At 41.3% G+C, this 20,065-nt stretch overlaps 1 protein-coding gene across 4 annotated transcripts in view; it reads left to right on the top strand.

Moving 5' to 3' along the window:
* mafb (v-maf avian musculoaponeurotic fibrosarcoma oncogene homolog b (paralog b)) overlaps window positions 1-20,065 on the top strand; it is a 53,937-nt gene that overhangs the window by 23,727 nt on the left and 10,145 nt on the right. The window contains exon 5 of one of the 4 annotated variants that reach the window (XR_006404123.1): window positions 10,929-11,649. The exons of 2 other annotated variants lie outside the window; for them this stretch is intronic. The gene's annotated coding sequence lies outside the window, so the exon portion shown is untranslated. Of the gene's footprint in view, window positions 1-10,928; window positions 11,650-20,065 lie in introns of those variants that run through there. One more of the 4 variants, XM_044356142.1, reaches the window with a different exon arrangement.

Here is a 20,065-nt window from a genome sequence, read left to right as displayed (position 1 = left end):
TAATTTTACATTTAGAAAAAATGTTTGTCACATGACAGCTGCAAAAACACAGCAATGAATATTTTTTTAATAAAAAATAAACAAAGAGCACAGGGAGGTTGTTGACAGAACACGTACAGCACTGCTGATGATGTGAATGAAATTTATCAGAACATGGCAAATTATACTTGTTATCAGTGTCAAGTCACAACACATGCAAACATTAGAGTTTTAGTTTTTTTTCTCTCTCTCTTATCATCTAACATGTATTCTGTAATGTGCACTAACATGTTTTGTTGGGTTTTTTTTGCACAAATCCATGTTAGATACAGACAAACAACTCTGTTGTATATAACACAACACAATGAAGTGGCTCGGGCTGAGACACCTCATACATTATTTTAACAATGTATAGTGCGGTGAATAAAAAGGTCAGTGGTTGAGAACTGGCTCCATGTAACAATAAGATGCATGAACTGAGCACTGCAGGCCCTTCAGTCAGCGTCCTGCCGCTGAGCACAGTGAGGAGGAAACACATGAGAGCTAGAGTGATAGAGTCTACTGTAGGCTGTGTGTGCTGTGTGTGTATACGTGTGTGTGTGTGTGTGTGGGTGTGGGTGTGTGCGCGTTTTGGTGTTTATGGTGTACTGTTGTGAAACACCTTATAACAATAGATTTACTTGGTCTATCATTATTGATTGTACATTTTTCCCTTTTGCCCTTTGCCTCACTTTGATAAATGTCTTTTATTACGACAACGTTTTGCTTTTAAAGCACATTGTGAGCTGATATTTTGTTTTTAAAGCAATGCTTTTATTAGACCAATTCTATTTTTGTCAGTATCCAAACACACACTCTCACTCTGCAGATGCGATGCAAGCAATGCGTGTTTCCGTTTGCAACGCAGGGTTTAATTTTCAGGGTGTATTTATCACACGCTGTCATGTTGCGGTCACATGACCACATGAACCACTGCCAGCAATTAAGGCTGATAAATCACTCATTTACAGGAAGAGGAGGAGGGATGGAGTCAGGCAAAGAGGAAACGAGAGAGTGATAAGAGAGAGAGAGAGGAATATTGAATAGCCTGTACTCCTTCACAGATATTTTATTCTTTCTTTCTTTTTTTATTTTTTTTAAACCATGATGTTGAATGTTATTGTGTTTGGGCAGTGTAGTATGAACTGTTGCCAGTGAGGCTCATTGACTCGTACAGGCAGACAAAGAGACAGATGGTAGTCGTTTGTGTGGTTTACTGTGATTGTGACCTGACTGCACTGCTTTATTTACTGTTAGAGGTGTGTATGTGTGTGTGTGTTCATGTGTGCAGCCGCGTGCACGCCAGCACAAGCAAATGCATTTGTGTCATGACAGAGAAAGAGAGAGACGCAACTAGATGCAGAGACCATACATACACAGCCGTCAGCTCACTCTCGGGTTCCTGCTGATGGATTTCCTCTCAGCATAAACAGGAGAGTAAATACACTGATGGCTCTGCATGCAGCAATTCCAGATACCAAACAATACCGGAATTTAACTACAGTATCCTTTATTATAACATTTGGTGTGTAGGTAACTTCTATTTAATTGATACAAAGCACAATTCAAATTCAGTCAGCCTTTTGTCTCGTCTTTTTGACCTGCTGGCAGAGAAATGAAGACGTAACATATACTGTAACTGTAGGCTTTAGCTGCTGATCAGACACAAGTCTTAGAGAGGTCCTGGGATGTGAAGCGGGTCTAACCTGTGCAGCGCCGGTATAAGTTACATCAGAATGTGTGTTTCAGCAGCCCAGGTCAGTGCTCTGCAGAGACTTAGCCTGCCCACTAACCTGAAAAGGCTGATTAAAGATTCATGACAGAAAAGAGAAGAAAAAAAAAAACAACAGAGCACTCTTAATGGGGCCGGGAGAAGACGAGGGGCAAAAGAAGAAGAGGGGAGTGGGGAGGAGACGTTTTGTTTTTCCGACAGACTAAACTCTCAGTCACTAAAGACAGCGGTCACTAACTGGCTCTTACAATAGGACCATTGAGAGGAGTTGAGTCAGTCAGGTTTCCTGCAGCAGTGAACAAGATAACAAAGATCAAGAATCAGCTGAGTGCCTTCGAGGGGGCGTTTGTCGTTTAACAAGTTATTATATTTTCAAATTAATTGCCGATTTCTGCTGTGCAGAAGGAGGTCTTACGCTGATGTTTATGTGTATTAATGCTACAGTATAATCAACAGAGACAGGACCTTGCTGTCTGCGGTCTTACCAGTAGAATGATTATGAAAGCCGCTGCCTGCTACTCGAGCAGCTATTCTGGGGAGAGAAATAAATTGTGTACACATTAACTGCACTAGAATACAAAGTCAACACTGTGAGTCTGTGTATTTGCACTTGTGTGGTATGTGAAGTATTGCCAAAGACTGTCAAGCATGTGAGAATCTTTCATTTTCGCAGTGGAGAGGACAGACAGTGTGAGTTTTTTTTTACATTCTCTCTGATCTTTGCTGCCTACTTGCTTTCTAGTAACATCAGTAATGTGAGCTTTCTAAAATGTTAGAAAAGGGCTGTGTATGGGTTTTAGTCATATTTAATGTGCTTGTTTTTGTTGTCCATCATGTTACCTTTTGGACAGTATAACGGACAGTATAAAGCGTGTGCAGTGAATTCTTTTGATTTACTCCCTGCAGAAGTTAACACCACCATCCTCCAAATCTCTGATTGCATCAAGTTTTTTTTTTTCCCCCTAATACACAAATGTGAAGTAAGAAGGGTGCTGCCTCCCTCCCTTCTCTCTCTCTCTCTCTCTCTCTCTCTCTCTTTCTCATCTGCCCTGGTTCAAGGTTGACACACATATGGACAGAAAGGGGCGAGAGAGGGAGGAGACATGAGGGAAAGGAGCAAACAGGGGAGAGGGGCGTGTGTGAACATGACATCCTGCTTACACAAACTGAGGTTGAGGAGGGCTGCAACTACACCCTGTCTCTCTCTCTCTCTTTTTTTTCTCATTTTAAAACACACACATACAGCATAAAAATGGTAGTGAACTCATTACCTGCTCACAAGAAGTAGCCATTTCCACAAGAGGCATAAGGCGTCAGATTGTAAAACTGCATGTTTTTGAATTATGATAATTGTCACAAAATGCAAACTGCCTTCTGCTCAGAGTAATAAATCAAAGGAGTTTATCATACAGAAGGATGCTTGCGTACATCGTCAATAATCTGTGTTTATTGTCACACAAGGGTGTGAATACTGAATTTGGTCACAGGCCTCAGGGCCATCACCTATTACTCATAGAACAAGTACATTAAGTAAACCAGATCAAACACAACATCATAAAGTGCAAAACATCACACAGCAGGTGCAGTAAATGTTAACATGTCCAAAAAGGGCAGCAGTCTCTATTTAAATCTCTGCATCAGCTCTTTAGTGTAAAAAAGATGCCATGAAATCAGTGCTTATTCTACATATTTATAATAATTGCTCAATCAAGAATAGTTTATCTAAATGATTAAATGAAGTATACGCCCATATTTCAATGAGGTAAGAGGAGGAATATTTTTAAACGTATTTCTGGGACTTGGTTTGTTTTGGAGGTGATAAAAGGTGCATTACATTGTTCTATACAGCATATTTAATGCAGCTTTATCTCGAGTGAATTTAAGGGCCTGTGAAAAGTGGAATGTTATTAGCGTCAGACCACCTGGGGTGAACATCTGCAGCCTCAGACTGCAGACCCAACATACATCACTGTTTCTCATCTCACTATTTACTGTCACACACGCACGCACACACACACACACACACATATGGCTCCGCTGCATCCATCTTTTGCATATCTCTTGTCTTATTGACATGTGTGCAGTTGTACGTTGCTGCAGGGGGAGAGCTGGTTATTAAAGATGCCACAAGGTCATAGGTCAAGTACAGGTTCCACTCTTCTGGTCAGCCAGAGGTCAAAGGTCAGCAGGTTAGTGTCGGAGGCCAGGATGATCACAGCTGATTGGTTTATCATGGTGCAGCCCACCAGTAAGCCACTGGCGACTTAAAAAAAAAAAATCAAAGCTTAGGATGTCTTGTGTAGCTTTGAATGATTTTTCTACATTATTCTGCTGAGTTGCTTCATGAAACCTTTTTATTTGTTTATCTTATTTTTCATTCCTACAGTAACGACTCTCCCTTGAATAATTAGATGTTCTTTTCATGTTCTATTAGGACTGTTTTTCCTTATGTCTCTGCTCGAACACTATTTTTTCATCTTCAAAGTGAAAGCTAAAATAGGGCGATCATTGCAATTTAATTACTACAAATCCCTTTGTGAATTTGCTCTTGTGTTTGTTTACATGCATAGATTTGCTGGCTTCTGCATTTTTTTTTTTTGTGTGTGTGTGCCTCAATGAATGTCTTTACTTTCTTGTGTCGTTCTGTATACGCCTTCTTATTTTTAGTGTATGTACGTTTACGTGTGTGTGTGTGTGTGTGTGTGTGTGTGTGTGTGTGTGTGTGTGTGTGTAGATGAAGTTGCAGTGGAGTTTATTTAAATAGATAAGAAGTGTTTTATTCCCAAATCAGAGGAATCTCCTGTCGCATCTCAGTCTCTTCATAATAACCCCCAGCATTGCTCCAGATCCTCCCTGACACACACACACACACACATACACACACACACTGACTATTGCAGACACTGCAATTTTTTTCTCTCTCTCTCGGGTAAAAGGCTTTGATAAATGAAAATAAATACTTTTCTTCATACAAGGAAAAGCAAGGGAGAGAAGAAAATGGCAGAAGTGACAAGAGGCCTGTGACAGTTTGATGCCTCAATACAAGCAAATATATGAGAAAGTAACACCTTCTATAACTCTGTATGAGAGTGTGTGAGAGACGCTGAGTGTGTGGTGCAATTTGGCGCTAAAACACAGATACATGATTGGTGATTGCAGGGAATAAGAGTGAGCAAGACAGTGAGAGGGGAGATATAGCGGGCGGCCTGTAGGCTGACATGTTAACTGAGTTACAGTGAGAAGAAAAAAAAAAACAGCACCGCACATATGATTTAGAGGAAACTGGTTCTCCTCCCTCATCGGTCTGTTTCTCTGACTGCAAGGTCATGTAGATGCCTCTCTCTCTCTCTCTCTCTCTCTCTCTCTCTCTCTCTCTTTCTTTCTCTCCACCTTTGTTTCCCTGCTGCTCCGCCGGACCTCATTTCATTCAACACTCCCAAACCTCCGACAGCTCCATAACTATAACTCTCTCCTCCCCGTCCTCTCCTCCTCTCTTCTCTTCATCCACAGCTAAATGACTCTGTCAGAAATAAAGAGCACTTATCTTATCTACTGCCTCCACTCTGCTGTCTCTATCCCAGCCGACATCACACACACACACACGCATACACACACACAAATACACTTAAAAACAACAACTTACGGACAATATGTGCATGCTTGTCTATATGCTGTGTATCAAAGCCATTCTCATAGAAGCAAGCAGAAACACACATTACACTTTAAACCTGTATATTTTATTATAACCATTCATAATTACTTTCCTAACCCATAACCACAGTCTTTTTATTTTATTTTCCCTGCCAGTGTCTTAATTATTCCGATCAGACTGAAGTTCATGTTCAACAATATTTCAGTGTGTTGTAAACAAAGTCCTCAGCGACAGATCAGCCCACAGTGTAGCAGACAGACAGGTAGACAGAGGACAGGTGTCCACTCATTCTGTTCTGCCACCCCCACCTACACACACACACACACACACACACCTTCCTTCTCTTGCTCCTCTTTCTTTCTTATCATCCCCTTCTTCTCTCCTCCCTGTGGTGTGGAGGAGAAAGAGGGATCTACTGCTATCCGCAGCCTGAGGAGGGCTTACTGTGTGTTTTTGTCTTTTGTGTGTGTGTGTGTGTGTGTGTGTGTGTGTGTGTGTGTGTGTGTGTATGAGCCCACCTACCATGTGTGTATGAGCCACCTACCAGGCACTCAGCGGGGAGCCATAGAGGGATGAGAGGAAAGAAAGAAGGATGAGGGGGTGGGATGGAGTGTGATCGGGATAAAACTCTCAGCAAGAACAAACACACAGTAACCAGCAATACAGTAAACACACACTCACACACAAACAGTTCAGCCTAGCACACGCTCCACCAATCTGCTAGGTCTCTCTGAACGCTCCATCACTAATATTCATGTTACAGAGTGCAACATGGATTTTGATCAGCATGTATTGTGATGACTTCGCCTTTCTGTTGACTAAAAGTGCACACACGCACAAAGTCGGCCTGCTTGTACAGTTCAGAAGGATCAAAGGTTATGAGTAAACTCCATCGACTGATTCATCTGTAAGGGGAGGTTATGCATATGTTTATTGAACCTCGTCCGATTCTGCCGCCTTACCTGAGTAAATTAGTTTGATGTATTTGCATACTATAATGTTCAGGATCATCCTTTGTTCGCTGTTCTGGAGGCCTGTGCAGCAAGAAGACGAGAGAGGAGAGGGAGAGAAAGAAAGAAAGAAAGAAAGAAAGGGGATGTGCTCGCTCCAAGCAGATAGTGGATGTGTGTATGCAAGGATGCGTGAGAGACGGAGAGATGAAAAGAGTGATAATTCTCCTGCTACCCTGAGGCCTCTCACAGCCTCGCGGGCTCCCTATAGGTCCCCTGACACATGCCTGAGCAGAAAGCCGGGGCCCGCTAATTGGCCCCTGTGATAACACCAGAGAAAAAGGGAATATGTGTGTGTGTGTGTGTATGTATGTTTGTGTTTCGGTATTACAGCACCGTTGAAAGCTTATGTTTTATATTTTTCTACAAGTAATAATTTATTGGTTTGTAATTCTCCTTTGAAGGGTGTTTGATTTGTAAGCAGCGAGGACATTTATTATGATCTGGTAGTTCATTGAAGTCGGAAGCCACTAAAAGACAATTAAAGCATATACACTAGTTCAAAGCACTGCTTCAGTCTTTAAACAGCTTGTTTCTCTCTAATTGTTTCATTATCTCAGTGTGCTTATTAAATGTACGATAATTGTTAATTACCACATGAGGATTTGTAAAGGATTTGTCTTGAGTATCAAAACAAATTAATTAAACCAAACGCATTTAAAACAACAGCAATGATAACAGCAGGTGTGTGTGTTTGTGTGTGTGTGTGTGTGTGTGTGTGTGTGTGTGTGTGTTTCTAAACTTCCACATTTCCAGTGCTATGGCTGTTTGTTTGAATCTCTATGTTTAATTGAGATTCATAGGAGGAATCTAAATGAGATTCAAATGAGATTCATAGCTAATTGTAACAGCACAGGTAATATGCAGATAGATTTAATGATGATTCAGTGTATCTTGCAGTCTAACGAGAGTTTGATTAGACCATTGGAAGACACTGGCTGAAATCGTTACAGTGGTTTGAAAGAAAAGCAGCAAAAAGAGGAAGCGTTGTTTAAAGACACTCAAAGATAAATAAAATTAAAGTTTTCAAATCTATCATTTTCTCCAAACATAATTTAAAATGTAATTTTGTGAAGTCCATGTTTTGTCCTTAAATATGGTGTGTAAGTAAGTGCATTTTAGAAAAAATACGTCTCAATTTTTTTTACAGTTTATGCCATGACGCAGCACTAAAATAAAATCTGTCAATTTTTGGACAAAATTTTTGGACATCTGCAAAATGAATGTAAGGTACGACGTGTTTACCGGTTTAGTCTTTCTACCTCCTGGATGTTAAATGTCAGGTCTTGTACAGGTTCAGTGAAGACTTTGTTTGGGATAAATTCCTCCAGTGATTCATCAGAAAGCAAAGACACTGTACTGTACTGATGCCATACACTCACCAGTTTAATCTGTGTAAAATCCAGCTGCTCACGACAGCTGGGACATTATAAGTAAATAAAACGCAGCTCGAGAGGGTGCACATACACGCATGCACACGCGTCAACACTTATTCCTCTGTTGCCTTCCATACATAAGCAACGAGTTGTTTCCTTCCCTCTCTTCTGCTGTACAGACGCCTGGACAGATGTGCACTGCTGGATATTGTATATTTATCTATAGCATGTTTACCATAATTTAAATTGATGGGAAAATGTTTTATGCACTAACCAGTATGTGTGTGTATTTGTTTGTGTGTATTCGTGTGTGTGGTTGCATTTGAGTGTCTCTGACAAAATATTAATTGTTGCATCTGGACTCAAAATTTCTTCTTACATGATGATTTGGACTCAAATACCCACAATCCTCCATAATATAAGCCTGACATACCCCCAGAAACTACAGTTTCTAATATTATGTTAGGAGGAGAAAAATTACTTGTATGACAAAACGAGTACAAGCACACATGCAGAGCGTATGCATTTATGAGCCATACATTTTTGCCTATTTTGCTTACCTACATACAGTCATTATGAACCCATATAAAACACAAGCACTGTGAGGATCTAACCAATGAAACAAATATTCTGTGGGACTGTTTAAGGCGCAGCAGTAGGCACAAGGTTCTATGTACTGTACAACTGCAGTATTGATAGATGCTGCAGAGCCCGAGTCTACCGTCCCACTTTATTTCAATTAGCTCACAGGAAGCAGGAAATAACCTGCAAATCAATTGTCATTTCTACCGGGCTGAGGCTGGGATTCACTTTGTCCACCAATAAAAGATGATGTAGCCATGAAGAAGATTAAAGGGAAATTTCCTCCTCGCATGCTCTCACACTGCTGTACAGTGCAGTATATCATTAGTGTGTGATGTTCAATGCCTGTAAGGCTGTTACGGTTATTCTGTGATGAAATTTGTTTTTATGATGTACACGCTTTCTCTGAAACTGCCTTGTCTACCGCTTCTGTAGAGGATCTCCAAAAATTCCCAAAATCCCTTTCTAAAGCCAAAACATGTTGCATTTTGTGTCAAGTCAAAATTCAAGTCTGTTGCATTTTACTCTGGTCTATTGAGGATAATAGCAGAAAAGAAGTTGTCTGTTGATTTCTGTGGTTAATGTATGCCAGTAAAAATGGTGAGGGGGTGGCACAAAAACCTGACATTAAAAATTAATATTTCAAATCGGATAAACTTAACTGTAGCTATTCTGACCTGAAGTGTGTTTGCAAGATAGAGGAAAAACAAAAACAGGCCCAGAAATGTGCACACAAGGCCTGTGTTTCTTTTAAAGTAGATTTCACTGTCTTTTGTTTTTATGACTGACACTATTGCTTAGATTAAACCAGCCTTAGGATCCCACTACCAGAATACATGTGATGAATGCTAATGTACCCTTTTAATGACCAAGCACAAAACTGTGCAGCGACAGAAAACAGAAGAGCAGGAAACTGTATATGCATCATGAAACACATTGGAAAGCTTTTAGCGAAGGAAGGTTGACAAAGGGAGGTCAGTATGGATTGCAGCTGAGCAGGATATAGAGGGTTATATGGTGTATGATCATATCAGAAAACACAGTCATGTATGCACCCCACTTTACAGTATATCACACACACGTAAACACACACTCACCTGAAAACACCGGGACGCACCACAGTGTGATTTGTTTGTGATGTTGGTGCAGTGGACTGAAGCCGTGGAGGTAGTAACTGTTTGATGGTAGGCTTTATGGAGACACTATATAACGTCTGTGACAGTTTATTCAGTGCATGTCAGGAAGGGGGGATTTGTGACACTACAATGGCTGGGACACTCCTGCAGACCCGTGCACCGTTCACAGCTCCAGAGGGAAAAATGAGTGAGGGAGATGTGAATGTGTTTGCATGTTAAATGTCATAGAGCCGCGCGCAGTATAACGCTGGAACAAGGCTGTAATTCTATAATAAAACAAGCTCTAAACTCAGATACTGAGGGAAATGAATAAAAATATCTCTTTTTTTAATTTTAGCTGCTGATTTGACTGTAACATCACACTCATTGCTTTGACATGCTTGAGTAGACACAAGTGTCTGTAACAGTTTAATGAGAGATTTTTCCTCAGTTTCACAGTTACCGTACAGTGGCAGGCGATTGGAAACCAAACTGAGATCGTTAGACAGTACATTTTCTTTACAGAAAAAGAAATTCTGCCTTCTTTTTGCACTAACTTTTTGTCCAGCTACTTATTCCCCAAGGTCCATTAGCTGAGTTCTCATTGGTTCTCCTCTTGGCTGGATGCTATTAGCCCTGTGATTGGGTATTGAATTAGCCTGCTGATTGGGTATTGAAGGACTGAAGACTGATGAGAGGATTTGGCTAAGCTTTCTTCTCCAAACCTCATTACTCACACTCAAAGAGAGCCGAGCTGGAAGACACACACATACACAGAGCCGCAGAACAACTCACACACACATCTGCACACCGACATTTCTGTCCTGCTCAAACTCACACTTTTGTCATGGAAGATTTAACAACTTAAACATCATCCCACTCCACCAGTCACCTGCAGGTAGAAGCCGATTCATTCCTGACAAATAGACACCTGCAACATTGTCTTAGCTCACCTTACACACCTGCTGCAGACAGAAAACAGGCTAAAACCAGCAAACAAATATCTGATATGATACATGAGCAGGTGCTGCAGAGGCTGGAGACACCAGGAGAGAACCTCTCTGTACTGAAAAGAAAGTGTTGTCGGCCCAGGAGAGTGCTGAAGCAATTGGAGGCTGCTAAAGAGAGGGATGTGTGAAAGGCTTTGTGCTGATTTATGCTGTGTTTCATCCCACAATAAAGATTATGGATGATGATATTGATTTAGCTGGGGCTGTGGCCATGACTGGACTGGTTGGGAGAAAAGAGAATTTAGCTCATTATCATTCTCAGACACAGTGAGGAAGCCTCTCTCTTGGCGTGTGTGTGTGTGGACAAATGTGTGTCTCTATATGTGTGTGCCAAAGTCTTAGATCATCCTCTGTATTAGCAGCACGACTCTTCCCTCCTTTAGTGTTTGTGAAAGTGTTGAACCCCATCCTGTCCTCCTCTTTCACGAGCCAGAGAGCGAGCAGCAGGCGTTCCCAGCAGCACAGCAGAGCAGACCAGGAGGGAGGGATGAAGTTATTGACTCCACTTTGATTTAACCTCTCCTGCCTGAACCTCAGAAGTGCACAGACACATGCAGATTGGGGAATTCTCAAAATAACTGCTGCCCTCTCAGAGGTGTACATGTTAAAGATGTAATACAGAATTTATTTGAGCTTTGTAATTTTGGATATATTTGTATTCAACAGTTGTAGAAGAGGTATCCATATTCTTTACATGAGCATAAATAGCAATAGACCCTTTTCACAGCAGACATTTGACTTGTCAAAGCAGGAAAAGCACAGGTGGAATAAATAACATTAATGATAGCTGCATTAAATTCAGGTGAACCAGTTGCAGGGCTCTCATACTGTGCATGCTCACTCACTGATGTTGCTTACTGGGACAATTCAATGAATGGAGCCATTGTTAGTGTTATTATTTACACCTGTGCTTTTCCTGCTTTGACAAGTCAAAATATAAATGGTCTGTACCACATTGTAGAAACTCAGTTACAAGTCAAATTTTACTTAAGTTACAGAGGTTTGTACTTAGGAATCAAAGGTGTAATCAATGTACTCATTCCATTGTACTCTTTGAAAAAGTAATTATATTACTCATCAGCCAAACTTGTCACATTGCCTTTGATATTCATAGCTCTGAAAGAGGTGCTCTTCAATAACCCCGAAACCTTCACACCTACAAATGACATCATCTCTATTTAACATATGCAAAAATATAAAGTGAGACATGGTTTCGCAAGTAGCCAGCCTACGTTATGTTTTGGAGATAGCTGCTGATGGCCAGGGATGCTAGCTTAGCTGGTGACTGGGCTAAGCTAGCATTCTTGTCTTCAGAGTGAAGCTGCAGAGTTCACACACTTTCCAGCTCTGAAAAAAAAAAAACACAGCTGATTTCTTAATGCAGGCTTAGCCATGGCTAATATTAGCAAGCCAGCTAAGAGCCTACAACAGGTAAAGACAACTTCGAAGTTACAGTAAGGAGTATGTGAGGGTCCACTAGCATCCGTGTGACATAAATTTGGTCATCAGAGGATGTGCTTGTAGTCTCTGTGTGGACATCCGCATACCTCCAATGTGTTGCGACTGCACACCACTATGCTACAGTGAGTAAACGCCAATCTTCTGCGCATGTATGGAATGCATCCTCCAAGGGGACTCCAGAAAGTAGTATAGACAGAACTACTATGCATCCGTGGTGTCTGCAGCTGTCCATGTACACGTCCATATGGGAGTATGTTCGGGGCTTTATGACCAGGGGCTCATTTCACCAAATGATTGCAAAATGCAGGCTGTAACTTGCAACATGAGATCATTTCCTCTCAAGTTAATTTTGATATGTTTAACTAATCAAAAGAAACTCAATATTTGCGACTCATGCAAGAGCATGCGAGAGGACTGCAGGGCTCAGATTTGTCAGCACTTTGTAAGTGACAATCATTGTGAAACTGGGCATTTGCAGAAGTTGCGATCTGCGTGTAAGCAGTGCTCGCAAATCACTTTTGTGAAACAGGCCCCAGTTTCTGCACTGAACGCACAAAGACGAAATTTTTAACACTCTATCAAACTCCCAGTAAGACAGTGAACAAACTAACCCCAAAAATGTGGAAGTAACAGGACATTATTGGGATTAGTAACTGTAAATCCTTTACACTTCTCATTAATGAAAATAGTACTCTAACTGTAACACTACATGAAGGTAATTGCAGCAAATTACTTGTAGAAATGTATTTAACTACTGACATTTATATGTTCTTGATTGACTTTTAAATAGACAGTAAACATTTCTCTGCACGTGATGTTGGTTTACCCAAATGCCTCTACACAATGCTAATACATTCCCAATTTTAGATTATTTCAGATTGAAACAACAGCTATTATTACAAGTAATATCACTGAATGCTGTTTTGCTGAATGCTGTTAGAGTTGTTGAACAGGACAATGGCGCCAAAGTGCACTTCTCTTTAATTAATTACCCGCTTTTGTTTCTGGAGGAAACACACAAACACACACACACACACACACACAGATAATCATACACATTCACACACTCGCAAACACACAAGAGTTTGGTTTTTAGAGGAAAAAGGAGGAAGCGAGGGAAAGAGGAAGAGGGTAATATCAGCAGGCTATCTATCCTCTCTTCCACTGGTGCATCCCAATCCTCTTTGGAAATAACAAATGCATAAAGGAGCCACAACACAAATATATCTGCCTGGCTCAGATAGATAGGGCTATGCTAGAGTTTAATACCCTTATGTAAACCAGTAACAATCAAGCCCTAACACACACCCCCACATCACCACTAAGGGGACAATAAGGAACATGCTCTATTCTCTCTCTCCAGATATGAACAGTGAGGAGTGATTGCATGTGTGTGTGTGTGTGTGTGTGTGTGTGTGTGTGTGTGTGTGTGTGTGTGTGTGTGTAAGAAAGACAGAGAGGAAGGGAGAGACTGAGCTGTTTTCTTCAGCAGATAGTGAACAATGCTGTAGCCCAGATTGGTTGGCTCCCTGGTGCTTGTTGTGGTGGTTGTTGTTTCAGAAGCACAGAGTGATATAGACTCTGACCTCAGAGACCACAGTACGTCTGATACTCTATTTCATTCATCCCTCACCATCCAGTCTTTTGATATCTCACTCTCATCCCTCTGCGCCAATTTGTTTTTATACTTTGCCTCCTCTCTCATCCTCCCTCTGCTCTTTTTTTTTTTCCTCGCTAAAACTGACGATTCAGTAGACAAAGAGAGGAGCGACACTAAAACCGAGGAGCCCATTTGTCTAAAAAAATGACAAGCAATCCAAAGCAAAGAAAATACTTGAGGACTGACATTTATCAAATTAATTTGTGTAAAATATACTGCACACGTGGCAGGTTTACTCACTTTGGGATGCTCAGGAAAAGTTATTCATGATTATAAAATATCTTGACTTCCTAAATAAAATATGAGCCAATTTTGCATTCTTTCCTAACAACTCACACAAAGATTTTGACCAGGAGGGAGGAAAAAAAAGACAGGGTTGTCTTTCTAAAGGTGGATCAATATGATTAGTATGCCATACATGTGTGTGTGTGTGTGTGTGTGTGTGTGTGTGTGTGTGTGTGTGTGTGTGTGTGTGTGTGTGTGTGTGTGTGTGAGAGAGAGAGAGAGAGAGAGAGCGGGGGTAGTATAGACAGGCGTTAGAATAGCAAAGGTTAATATAATACATCAGCTGCCATCTGCATACGGCTCTGAAGGAGAAAAACACTCTTTGTCTCTCTGCTCTCAGTAGGGTTGATTGCTGTAAGATTATACACCAGCTGACATTTCACACTTGCAAGAAGGAGAAAAATTGGGACCCTTTCTTTTAGTGGTATAGAGGGGGGGGGGCAGCAATAACAGCTCTGCAATTTAACAGTCTCCCTGGAAGTCCTAATCTGTAATACTAAAAGGAAATACATAATGATATTTGAGTCATTTCTTAGTAACTGTTTCTTACTAACTAATTTTGGTTTCTCTTGTGTTGTGGAACATAAAACAACAATGGTTTTCTAATGTTTGCAGCCTCTGCAGCAGATCGTCAAAGCTTTTCTACAGTTCTTATCAAAGCATAAGTTGCTGTGTGAGAGTGGCAGTGGTCTCAAAGATGTAAGGAATCTGTCTTTTCACTGCAAGCTCAGCGAGACATGATCAACATCTGTAAACCAAGCACACACAGAAAGTGAAACCCAATGCAGTGCAGACAGACAGAGCAGTGTGTGTGTGTGTGTGTGTGTATGTGTGTGTGTGTGTGTGTTCGCCATACCTTTTTTTCTGTTTCAGTGTGTTTGCGTGTGCATGTGTTTGTGTCTCTGTGTTTGCGTGTGTGAAAGCATGCCTTGAAGTTCTACTTGATCATCAAGCTTAATGCTGCACTCTCTCAGCCCTATAAGACCCTGCTAGGAAACCATCAAATATTTATACAACATTATACCTGATCCTATAGCCTGTAAGTAAAGAAAACACTCTGCTGACTTTCAATGGCATTACCGACGTTCAGGATTCAAACTCCGGTGTTGGTTTGGAGTTGTTACAGATTTATTGCCTTTCATCCACCACCAGGTTTTCTTGAGAAACACTCAACTGGTTGTGCTGACAACCAGCTGGGTAAATTATATAGTAAAGAAGACGCGCCGTCACAAATACTGTTTACAGCTCTCACCGCAGGATTTGTGACAGTTTTTGATGTAGTGATTGAAAGGGAGGATGGCAGAAATATACAGAGAGAGAAAGCGAGAGAGTATTATTTCTACATCCCAGACACTGAATGGCTGCTGTTGTTCTGAAGCCTGTTTTATGGAGCAGAAACAGCCTGATCTCTGTGTTGTTTTCTCCCTGATTGATTGCCCTGGCCTGAGGCTCCTCGGAGTGCGCTGCGTTTTGTTTGAGTATTTACTGGAATGTTGGGAGGATAAAAATCACAGCCTCAGCCATCACACTACAGAGCCGGAGTGGCAAATACAAACAGAAAGGCAAAGAAAGCCCACATAGACAGACAAATGGGGACACAGAGGGAAAAAGAGAATATGCAGCATGAAGAGGCAGACGTACAGTATCACAAACAGATCAAATAGATTAGTTAAAAACCATACATTATACATGTCTTACTGCAATGACCCAATTTACTCCCTGGGATCAAAATTATGTGCATTTTTATTTAACAGAGTGGTTCCTAAACTTTTTTGTCACACTGCCCAAATATATTTTGCCTTCCGAATAAATCTTGCTCACCTGAACCTTAATAGCTTTGCTTTCCTTTTAGTTCCCAAATGAATCACATTCACTGGCCTTTTTCACAGTAGAGATTTTGACTTGTCATAGCAAGGAAAGCACAGGTGCAGCCAATAACAGTAACAGCGGTTCAGTTCCAGCAGTTATCACAATACAAAGCAGCAATTAGTTATAAGTGACACCTGTGTGTGAGAAGTCACTTGTCTGCTTTAGTTTCACTCCGCTTTCCCCTGCTGATTTGAAGGTTATGCAATCAACTTGCAAAGCCAACCCCCCAAAAATAAGTAAATTTAAGCCTCTTACACATTTCCAGAGGGATGTCTCACTATGACAGGCTGTAACGGGAAAATTTGTCGTGCTTTCTTACACTGATTTCACACCACACCATCTCAGGTGCATTCATGTTTCAAAAGCGAGGAATCAGTCGGTTACAGACATACAGAACTCTCCGGCGTCCCGCTCAGTGGTCAGTAACACAAGTACATCTCAACTTTCATTTTTAGATTTTTCAGATTAGCTGCAGGCCATCATACCGTATCAACGCTTCTTCTACATCAAAATGTTTTCTGTGTGCATAGGTGAAGAAAACAGGACGGTGGTGTGTGGCAGTTAGATAAGCATTTAGACTGTAGGACTTCACTGCAGAATGCACTGTGATATGCTACGGATAGGACAACCCTTGGCTCTGTCTGTCAGCCTGTGAAGCCCCTGTGTGCAGCATTGTGGACCAAGCTGCTTTCTGTTCAGGGTTCCCCGCTGTTGCAGACCTGTCATGGTGACAGAGACAGACTGACACAGTGTATCACCGAGAGGTCACGGCTTTCATTCTATCTCTTTTTTTTTTTTCCACCATCCCATTCATGTTTCTCAGTTTCTCTCATTCACTCTATCACTCAGTCTCTCGCCTTCCTGAAGGTGTCATGGAAAAAGACTGTGGGTGTTTTAAAATTAATGATGCGTGTTTTTGATGATTTTCCTTTCAATTATTGATGTAGTGGTATGATGTTTTTTTTTAACGCATCCTTCAGTGGCTTTAAATCCAGTTTCTGTAATATTTTTTTTTTTTTTTTAAAGTGTTATGGAACATTTTGCGAAAGTTTAGAAAAAAAATCAGAAAATGGAAATGCAACAAAAGCTTAAGTGCTTATATGTGTGTGTGTGTGTGTGTGCGTGTGTGAGTGAGTGTGTTTCCTTTGTATCTTCAGCCATGCAATGTAACTGTAGGAGGGGGGGGGGTGATTGCATAATCCTACAAACTTCAAAACGGTGCTTGTCAGATGATAATCTACCCACTCTGCAGATTACTACTCAGATTAACACACAATGAACACTGGGAAGGTGTGAGAGATAACACCCCCAATTTGTGCGCCTGTGTGTTCATTGTGTTGTGTGTATTTAATTGTGCGTGTGTCAATGTGTGGCTGTGTGTATTGTTTTTGTCACTTGAAATGTGTGCAGAAATTTGCAGGTATGTGTACACACCGTTGTTGTCTGTGTGTTTGTCTTGCTGCTGTCCGCCTGCATGGTGGAGCGAACACACACACACACACACACACACACACACACCTCTCCTCCTCCTTTAGCCTGAGGGGTCTACCAGCTTATTATGAGTCCTTAGTGGGAGAGGGAGGAGAGAACAAGAGGCCGACTACATTTAAGTGGCAGCAGACAGCAGAGACAGAGAGATTTACTTCTCTTATTCCAGCACACAGAGATTTAAAGGAGCTCAGCATGTGATTAAGAGAAACTACTTCTATAATACTATAATGCTTGAATGTCTGCTCGCGTATGTAACGATTAAGAGTGTGTGTGTGCGTGTGTGTGTGGTAACGCTTTCTCCAAGAGGCCTCGCAGCTATAGAGAATACACACAGTTGTATGTGGATGTGTAGCTGTGGTTGTTTCCATTTGATGAATGCCAAATTTCTCTCAGCTCATGTCTTTTTTTTCCCAGTCTGCCCCCTGTCTGCTCCTTTTTCCTCCCCATCCTCATTCTGTCGGCAACCACGCTGAGAGTGTGTGTGCATGTGTGTGTGTGTGTGTGCATGTCCACTCCCATTCTGTCAGGTTTATTTCTGTTATGTTTCTTAATTAGCTAATAAAGGTCATGGCATCTCTCAGTCAGGGGGGGCTGGCGCATGCAAATGAGCCAGAAGGTCAGATGGATCAGTGACCGCCTCACACCGGCCCAAATATGGACACGACCACACTGCCATACAAATACCTGCAGCTATTCAAGCGCTGTCTCTGTACCAACAGCCACATATACTGATATATATATATGACTGGTTTACTCAACTGTAACTGTGTTTATAGACAAACAGTGTTAGTGCCAGGCCAGTGAGGTTACATGTGCTCTGGCAAATTCTCAAGCTGCATTTTGAGACTGTCCTCATAACTATGACAGAATAATCTTAACTCAAGATCCACTTACTAGCTTTTTTTTTCTGGACCGTTCAATCGTATATCAAGGTCTTTCTCAGCAGATGGAGTTGCTCAGTTGTTAAGGAATTGGTTCATTTGTGATAACATGACAATAGCATAGAACTTCAGTCACTTGATAAAAGATGGCCTCCTTGAGCTTCCTCCAGTTGTCCACTGAGTTTTGATTGATGATTTGACCAGTTTGATTTGACTGGTTTAGGCTGTGACCGGTTTTTATTTTTCGCTTTGGAGAGTGAGGTGCGGCTGAAAGCTTTGAAAAAACACTAGTGTGTTGAGTATTTCTCAGGTCAAGATTTAGCTCTCACACCCAAAAACAAGCTGTTTTTTGTATTTACTTGAAAAAGACTGTTGTGTGTCTGAAGCAATGGCAGAAGTAGCATGACTTTGTTACAGCACTGTGCAAAGCATGACTGTAACCCTAGGGACTATTGTTTGCTTCTTGTTTCTTACCAAAAGTCAGTTTCTTATTACTCTTTTGACCACAATCCTCTGCCTAAACCTTAACCATATTTTTATTTTATTTTATTTTTTTTATCACAGTCACTGAATTTAAGAAGATGCCCTGTCAATGGAGTATCAGATCATAAAACTTCTCATATGGGTAATTTTGAAAGCAACAACAAATAACCTCTTCTGTTGCAGGACTGTTGCAGGTTTATTTTTTAGTGGCATAAAGTCCATTTTATATTTTTTGTTTTGAGTGTGTGTACATTATCATTTTATCTCGAAAAAGATAAACATGTGCTTACTGCTCTCATTTGAAAGTATCTCTATCGAATAGTGAAGTGCTCTTGTGATGCTCTTGTCTTCATAACATGTGGTGCATGAATGCTTGCGTAGATAAGATAAGAGAGGAGGCACAGATGCTCCAGTGCTGACACAGTCTGCGCTGTAGTGTTGCAGAGGATCTGTTACTACTCTTTAGGTCTATCACCTTTCACAGCAGAGCTTGTCTCAGTGTCCTTTAGCCCTAAATCACCAGGCTGTCTCCATGTGTGAAAGCTCTCTCTCCCTTTCTGGGTCTATAACTCATCCTGTCTGTCTCGCTGCTCTCTCTCTCTCTCTCTCTCTCTCTCACTCTCTCCCCCCGCCATCTCACTCACTCTACCTTTCCCATAACTCACTAGGTCTCTCTCCATCTCTAACCTGCTCACTCACTCCTCCTCTCTCATCACCATTCATGATTATATCTTTGTAACGCTCCTCTTTCTCTCTTCTTTTCCTCTCCTCCTCTCTTTCTTCCTTCTAAACAATTCTCAAATCCACTTTTGACGTAGCATCAACACTCTGAGTCATACTACCCCACCACCACCAACCCCACCCCTTCTTGTTGTGCTTTCCCTTCCAAATCCCACCATTCATCTATTTCTCTCTGGTGGGAGGTTGTCTGGCTGCCTGCCTGACTTACAGCAGGCAGAGTGATGGACACGGGGTGAGACCCAGTGCATTACACTCCTCTGCAACACAGCACAACAGAGACCAGACACTACTGTATAACACTGCACTGAATACAAAGTGATGCACAGAGGAGGATGATAGACAAAATAGAACTCAAGTGGAGAAGGAATGATAAACAACGCATCACTCTAGGGAGCATCTTCAGTCTTTGAGCTCATTATGTTCATGAACGAAGATAAACGCAGCCGCATATCAGCATGAGTGGAAACTATAATAACGGAGATGTGAATTAATGCCAAACTTTCTTGCGCATGATGAAAACAGATAGGAGTAAGTATACCTACTATCTAGAGTTGCAGACTGTTTGGCCCGCGGCATTAAAAGTGCAGCTAAGAGCAAGTCAAACTCTGTCAGTGCCATATCTTCAGCTGAGCAGACCTTCATAGGAGATGATAGAGAGAATGGGACTTTCTTTGTTTAGATCCTTTCTTCCTCCACCAC

The sequence above is a fragment of the Thunnus albacares genome, chromosome 7 (assembly GCF_914725855.1).
Source record: "Thunnus albacares chromosome 7, fThuAlb1.1, whole genome shotgun sequence".
NCBI classification, from domain to species: domain Eukaryota; kingdom Metazoa; phylum Chordata; class Actinopteri; order Scombriformes; family Scombridae; genus Thunnus; species Thunnus albacares.
The sequence above is the reverse complement of the archived record's forward strand: the minus strand, read 5'-3'. Positions and strand labels throughout refer to the sequence as shown.